This window comes from Ranitomeya imitator, chromosome 9 (genome assembly GCF_032444005.1).
Source record: "Ranitomeya imitator isolate aRanImi1 chromosome 9, aRanImi1.pri, whole genome shotgun sequence".
Classification (NCBI taxonomy): domain Eukaryota; kingdom Metazoa; phylum Chordata; class Amphibia; order Anura; family Dendrobatidae; genus Ranitomeya; species Ranitomeya imitator.
The window spans coordinates 150,545,583-150,553,731 of record NC_091290.1 but is presented as its reverse complement, the minus strand read 5'-3'; the positions used below and the strand labels follow the sequence as shown (position 1 = coordinate 150,553,731).

The 8,149-nt window shown below is 49.7% G+C and overlaps 1 long non-coding RNA gene across 1 annotated transcript in view; it reads left to right on the top strand.

The window, feature by feature from the left end:
- The first annotated feature begins 37 nt into the window (after nucleotides 1-37).
- Nucleotides 38-8,149, top strand: part of LOC138649821 (uncharacterized) — a 33,302-nt gene continuing 25,190 nt past the window's right edge. Inside the window, exon 1 of the long non-coding RNA XR_011315368.1 lies at nucleotides 38-123. This is a non-coding gene — a long non-coding RNA (uncharacterized lncRNA). The remainder of the gene's footprint in view (nucleotides 124-8,149) is intronic.

The window sequence follows — 8,149 nt, the reverse complement described above, 5'->3', positions numbered from 1 at the left end:
GCCTGAGCTAGTCATGTGACCAGACTGGCGGCTACAATGTTACCTCATAACAGCTGCGTGAGGTGAAAGTGCGATAGTACTACAAGTCCCAGCAATAACGACGTGCAATATACAGCCATAGAGGTATACGGCACCTGTGTATATACAGCCATAGAGGTATACGGCACCTGTGTATATACAGCCATAGAGGAATACGGCACCTGTGTATATACAGCCATAGAGGTATACGGCACCTGTGTATATACAGCCATAGAAGTATACGGCACCTGTGTATATACAGCCATAGAGGTGTACGGCACCTGTGTATATACAGCCATAGAGGTATACGGCACCTGTGTATATACAGCCATAGAGGTATACGGCACCTGTGTATATACACCATAGAGGTGTACGGCACCTGTGTATATACAGCCATAGAGGTATACGGCACCTGTGTATATACAGCCATAGAAGTATACGGCACCTGTGTATATACAGCCATAGAGGTGTACGGCACCTGTGTATATACAGCCATAGAGGTATACGGCACCTGTGTATATACAGCCATAGAGGTATACGGCACCTGTGTATATACACCATAGAGGTGTACGGCACCTGTGTATATACAGCCATAGAAGTATACGGCACCTGTGTATATACAGCCATAGAGGTGTACGGCACCTGTGTATATACAGCCATAGAGGTATACGGCACCTGTGTATATACAGCCATAGAGGTATACGGCACCTGTGTATATACAGCCATAGAGGTGTACGGCACCTGTGTATATACACCATAGAGGTGTACGGCACCTGTGTATATACAGCCATAGAGGTATACGGCACCTGTGTATATACAGCCATAGAGGTATACGGCACCTGTGTATATACAGCCATAGAGGTGTACTTCACCTGTGTATATACAGCCATAGAGGAATACGGCACCTGTGTATATACAGCCATAGAGGTATACGGCACCTGTGTATATACAGCCATAGAGGTGTACTTCACCTGTGTATATACAGCCATAGAGGAATACGGCACCTGTGTATATACAGCCATAGAGGTATACGGCACCTGTGTATATACAGCCATAGAGGTATACGGCACCTGTGTATATACAGCCATAGAGGTATACGGCACCTGTGTATATACAGCCATAGAGGTATACGGCACCTGTGTATATACAGCCATAGAGGTATACGGCACCAGTGTATATACAGCCATAGAGGTGTACTTCACCTGTGTATATACAGCCATAGAGGAATACGGCACCTGTGTATATACAGCCATAGAGGTGTACGGCACCAGTGTATATACAGCCATAGAGGTATACGGCACCTGTGTATATACAGCCATAGAGGAATACGGCACCTGTGTATATACAGCCATAGAGGTGTACGGCACCTGTGTATATACAGCCATAGAGGTATACGGCACCTGTGTATATACAGCCATAGAGGTATACGGCACCTGTGTATATACAGCCATAGAGGAATACGGCACCTGTGTATATACAGCCATAGAGGTATACGGCACCAGTGTATATACAGCCATAGAGGTATACGGCACCTGTGTATATACAGCCATAGAGGTATACGGCACCTGTGTATATACAGCCATAGAGGTATACGGCACCTGTGTATATACAGCCATAGAGGTATACGGCACCTGTGTATATACAGCCATAGAGGTATACGGCACCTGTGTATATACAGCCATAGAGGTATACGGCACCTGTGTATATACAGCCATAGAGGTATACGGCACCTGTGTATATACAGCCATAGAGGTATACGGCACCTGTGTATATACAGCCATAGAGGTATACGGCACCTGTGTATATACAGCCATAGAGGTGTACGGCACCTGTGTATATACAGCCATAGAGGTGTACGGCACCAGTGTATATACAGCCATAGAGGTATACGGCACCAGTGTATATACAGCCATAGAGGTGTACGGCACCTGTGTATATACAGCCATAGAGGTGTACGGCACCTGTGTATATACAGCCATAGAGGTGTACGGCACCTGTGTATATACAGCCATAGAGGTGTACGGCACCAGTGTATATACAGCCATAGAGGAATACGGCACCTGTGTATATACAGCCATAGAGGTATACGGCACCTGTGTATATACAGCCATAGAGGTATACGGCACCTGTGTATATACAGCCATAGAGGTATACGGCACCAGTGTATATACAGCCATAGAGGTATACGGCACCTGTGTATATACAGCCATAGAGGTATCCTGCACCTGTGTATATACAGCCATAGAGGTATACGGCACCTGTGTATATACAGCCATAGAGGTATACGGCACCTGTGTATATACAGCCATAGAGGTATACGGCACCTGTGTATATACAGCCATAGAGGTATACGGCACCTGTGTATATACAGCCATAGAGGTATACGGCACCTGTGTATATACAGCCATAGAGGTATACGGCACCTGTGTATATACAGCCATAGAGGTATACGGCACCTGTGTATATACAGCCATAGAGGTATACGGCACCAGTGTATATACAGCCATAGAGGTATACGGCACCTGTGTATATACAGCCATAGAGGTATACGGCACCTGTGTATATACAGCCATAGAGGTATACGGCACCAGTGTATATACAGCCATAGAGGTATACGGCACCTGTGTATATACAGCCATAGAGGTATACGGCACCTGTGTATATACAGCCATAGAGGTATACGGCACCTGTGTATATACAGCCATAGAGGTATACGGCACCTGTGTATATACAGCCATAGAGGTATACGGCACCTGTGTATATACAGCCATAGAGGTATACGGCACCTGTGTATATACAGCCATAGAGGTATACGGCACCTGTGTATATACAGCCATAGAGGTATACGGCACCTGTGTATATACAGCCATAGAGGTATACGGCACCTGTGTATATACAGCCATAGAGGTATACGGCACCTGTGTATATACAGCCATAGAGGTATACGGCACCTGTGTATATACAGCCATAGAGGTGTACTGCACCTGTGTATATACAGCCATAGAGGTGTACGGCACCTGTGTATATACAGCCATAGAGGTATACGGCACCTGTGTATATACAGCCATAGAGGTATACGGCACCTGTGTATATACAGCCATAGAGGTATACGGCACCTGTGTATATACAGCCATAGAGGTATACGGCACCTGTGTATATACAGCCATAGAGGTATACGGCACCTGTGTATATACAGCCATAGAGGTATACGGCACCTGTGTATATACAGCCATAGAGGTATACGGCACCTGTGTATATACAGCCATAGAGGTATACGGCACCTGTGTATATACAGCCATAGAGGTATACGGCACCTGTGTATATACAGCCATAGAGGTATACGGCACCTGTGTATATACAGCCATAGAGGTATACGGCACCTGTGTATATACAGCCATAGAAGTATACGGCACCTGTGTATATACAGCCATAGAAGTATACAGCACCATCCCCGACTATTTGTATATTCATCCACCAGGGGGCGCAGCAGTTTAGTAATGAGGATTTTCTGTGTATTGACATTGTAGTGCAATATTCTCTGTCACAGATCTCCATCTGCAGTTGTCAGGGCATGCTGGAAGTTGTAGTTTTGCCCCTGCTGTAGAGAGCTGGTGTTGGGGTCTCAGGTTGACCCTCTCATCGCCTGTCTGCGGTTCTTGTATATATTTGGGGTGTGACTTTTCTTTTAGTGTTGGGCTCCGTATTCTCCGATGTGACATTGTCTGATCCGTCGCTTCCCGACCCCTCAGTTTGGCTTTTTTAGCCCCCAGACCGCAGTGATGTTCACCCTGGGACCAGCAGAGATTGTTACTTCTTCCCTGTCTGCAGATTTCACGCCTGAGCTCTGGGGACGGACGCTGTTTGTTGTTCTTGCTCTATATTGGGGTTTCCTGTCATGGGGGAGTGGAGATTGGGGTGTCCTGTCAGGGGGAGCTGCAGATTGGGGTGTCCTGTCAGGGGGAGCTGCAGATTGGGGTGTCCTGTCAGGGGGAGCTGCAGATTGGGGTGTCCTGTCAGGGGGAGCTGCAGATTGGGGTGTCCTGTCAGGGGGAGCTGCAGATTGGAGTGTCCTGTCAGGGGGAGCGGCAGATTGGGGTGTTCTGTCAGGGGGAGCTGCAGATTGGGGTGTCCTGTCAGGGAGAGCGGCAGATTTGGGGTGTCCTGTCATGGGGGAGCGGCAGATTGGGGAGTCCTGTCATGGGGAGCGGCAGATTGGGGTGTTCTGTCAGGGGGAGCTGCAGATTGGGGTGTCCTGTCAGGGAGAGCGGCAGATTTGGGGTGTCCTATCATGGGGAGCGGCAGATTGGGGTGTCCTGTCTGGGGGAGCGGCAGATTGGGGTGTTCTGTCAGGGGGAGCTGCAGATTGGGGTGTCCTGTCATGGGGGAGCGGCAGATTGGGGTGTCCTGTCAGGGAGAGCGGCAGATTTGGGTGTCCTGTCAGGGGGAGCGGCAGATTTGGGTGTCCTGTCATGGGGGAGCGGCAGATTGGGGTGTCCTGTCAGGGGGAGCGGCAGATTTGGGTGTCCTGTCATGGGGAGCGGCAGATTTGGGTGTCCTGTCATGGGGAGCGGCAGATTGGGGTGTCCTGTCAGGGGGAGCTGCAGATTTGGGTGTCCTGTCATGGGGAGCGGCAGATTGGGGTGCCCTGTTAGGAGGAGCTGCAGATTTGGGTGTCCTGTCATGGGGAGCGGCAGATTGGGGTGTCCTGTCGTGGGGAGCAGAAGATTGGGGTGTCCTGACAGGGGGAGCGGCAGATTGGGGTGTCCTGTCAGGGGGAGCTGCAGATTGGGGTGTCCTGTCAGGGGGAGCGGCAGATTTGGGTGTCCTGTCATGGGGAGCGGCAGATTGGGGTGCCCTGTTAGGAGGAGCTGCAGATTTGGGTGTCCTGTCATGGGGAGCGGCAGATTGGGGTGTCCTGTCGTGGGGAGCGGAAGATTGGGGTGTCCTGACAGGGGGAGCGGCAGATTGGGGTGTTCTGTCAGGGGGAGCTGCAGATTGGGGTGTCCTGTCATGGGGAGCTGCATATTGGGTTGTCCTGTCAGGGGGAGCTGCAGATTGGGGTGTCCTGTCAGGGGGAGCTGCAGATTGGGGTGTCCTGTCAGGGGGAGCTGCAGATTGGGGTGTCCTGTCAGGGGGAGCTGCAGATTGGGGTGTCCTGTCAGGGGGAGCTGCAGATTGGGGTGTCCTGACAGGGGGAGCGGCAGATTGGGGTGTCCTGTCATGGGGAGCTGCATATTGGGGTATCCTGTCATGGGAGTGGCAGATTGGGGTGTCCTGTCAGGGGGAGCGGCAGATTGGGGTGTCCTGTCAGGGGGAGCTGCAGATTGGGGTGTCCTGTCAGGGGGAGCTGCAGATTGGGGTGTCCTGTCATGGGGAGCTGCATATTGGGGTATCCTGTCATGGGAGTGGCAGATTGGGGTGTCCTGTCAGGGGGAGCGGCAGATTGGGGTGTCCTGTCAGGGGGAGCTGCAGATTGGGGTGTCCTGTCAGGGGGAGCTGCAGATTGGGGTGTCCTGTCAGGGGGAGCTGCAGATTGGGGTGTCCTGTCAGGGGGAGCTGCAGATTGGGGTGTCCTGTCAGGGGGAGCCCTCGCAGGATCCAGTATAAAGCTGAGGTGTTGGATACTTTGTATCACGATGATTGTTGCAATGCCAGAAATGGTCCCTTTAGTACCGCAAATAGCCCAAAAGTGAGCAGATCGGCTGTAGTGTTTTGGGGGCAAATAGGGAAACCTGCACCCTGGTCCATCTGGCGCAGGGTCACTTGTGACCTCTTGATTTCTTAGTGATGGTCATTAATCAAAATTTCCCATACCGAAGTCTATGGATCCATGGAAATCACTGACAGCAGTCGGATGCCATCCATGTGCAGTCCGTGCGCTGCCCGTTGTTATCAATGTAACAGGTGGGTTTTCATTGGCTGTAAGCCATAATCATCAACATTAACAGAAATAAACATGTGAAATAAATCACTCTGTCTGTAATGACTCTATATAATATAGGAGATTCACTTTTTGTATTGAAGAACGGAAATAAATTAACTTTTTGATGATTTTCTAATTTTGTGAGAAGCCCCTGTAGATGAGAGAAGTCAGTCTGAGCCTTGTGCTATCTGTTGCTACATGTGAATCGGGCCCATTCCTTTATACAGATGTTGTGTGCAGTTCCTGTAACATCCTACAGGGGGCAGCAGATTCCAGGCCATCGTCACACTCCTGCCTGCTAGCGCCTGGAGCGGCGCTCCGATTCTGTCTGGTGTAATCTCTGCGCTGTTGTTGCATCATCGTCTTTTCTGAGTCGTTATTCTGCAATCCTGAAAGAGAAAAGAGCAGACGTATAAAATCTCAGGCGTGCCCAATCCTATAATGGGGTGACGCACAGCAGATGATTAACCCTCCACAGTTTCCTTCCTCTCTGTGCTCAGCTCACATTTTAATAAACAGAGCAGTTCTTCTGGTTAGCGGTCAGAGGGGTCCTGGGAGCCATTAGCGTCTCCGCTGTAATTATCACGCTTTAATTACCTGTCCGTGAGAACGCAGCGTCCCAACATTTACTGCGCAGGATTCATATTTTGAAGGAGGTCTGTTCTGCAGTATACCCAGGGCGCAGCCATAACCTAGGATAACGGCAAAATGAGCAAATACCTGTAACGCGGCGCCGGGGCGACAGCCATGGACGAAAGTGGAGGTCCTGGCTGGGTGTGTGGATTTTAACTATGGGGGTGCTTGCAAGCCGCATGGTGCCGGTGATTTCGGCTGACGAGGACCGGATGTTCTAGAGTTCAGTGAGGAAGACCACCACTTCAAAATGTACTGAGCCATAGCGAGGGGAGGGGAATGTACAGTGGATAGCAGGAGCAAGCCAGCCTTCCTTCCACTACCACCTGGGGCGCTCTCTTATTCCCGCATTTCTGCTCCACTTTCGTCACATATTTTCTTTGGCTTGCAAATTCTGCACCGTCCCGCTAGTTTTCCTGCCCCAGATCTCGTCTCCTCGTTCTGTCACTTTTTCTCATCTATACACTGGATCACTCTATCTATTGACTCGGTCTCCTCTCACTTCAGGGACACCCACTTCATGCTGCTCTGCTCGCTGGTCAGACCATACATCTGCTTCTGCATGCTGAGCCATATCTTCCTTCCTTACAGGACACTGTCTTTGTCCCTTTTCTTTAACCCCGGGCCTCTCTGACCTTTTCCAGCACCTGCACACTGCAGTACTTTGCTCTGCCCTCAACAGGGCAAACAAAGTACACCTGCACTGGAGCCGCAGCGTGAAGACCAGAAGAGGACGTCTTCTGATGAAGATGGGAGGCGCCGGACCCGGACCAACAGCGGGACCGCCCCTGGGTGAGTATAATCTAACGTCTTTTAGGATACATCGGGGGCTTATCTACAGCATTCCAGAATGCAGTAGATAAGCCCCGGATGCTGGTGGGCTTACCTCACCCGCGATTTTGGGGGTGACAGGTTCCCTTTAACTCTAAGACTGGAGTCTTAGATCCAATGTTGATCCAGAAAAGTAGGACGAGCGTCATGCGATTACAATTCTCACATAGCATCCTTATACAATCCGATTGCAATTCAATTTTAACATTTGCTTTTACATAGAGTAATTCTCTACCTCATTTAAAGATAGATTTCAAAGTAAATATTCTTCAATAGATAGCTACAAATATGTGAGTGACATATATAATTTGCACAGTGCTTGTGTAGCTTACTGTACATGTATTTACTTCATAAATTACAGAAAAAAATAGCGTGGGCTTCACCGAAGTTTTAATAACCAGCTGAGGGAAAGTGGACAGCTGGGGCAGATGTTTATAGCCTGGGAAGGGGATAATAAACATGGAGTATCTCAAGCAATTAATATCAGCCCCAAGCTGTATACTTAGTCTTTACTGGTTATTAAAAGAGGGGACCCCCTAAAAAAATGACGTACGGTCCCCCTGTACTTAATAACCAGAAAAATCTAGGCAGAAAGCTGCGGGCTTATATTAATAGGCTAGGAAGGGGCCATGGATACTTGCCCAGTCCCAGCCTAAAAACATCAGCTCTCAGCTGCCCCAGAAATGGCGCATCCATAAGATGTGCAAATTCTGTCGCTTATTCTCACTCTTCCCTGTTGCCCTG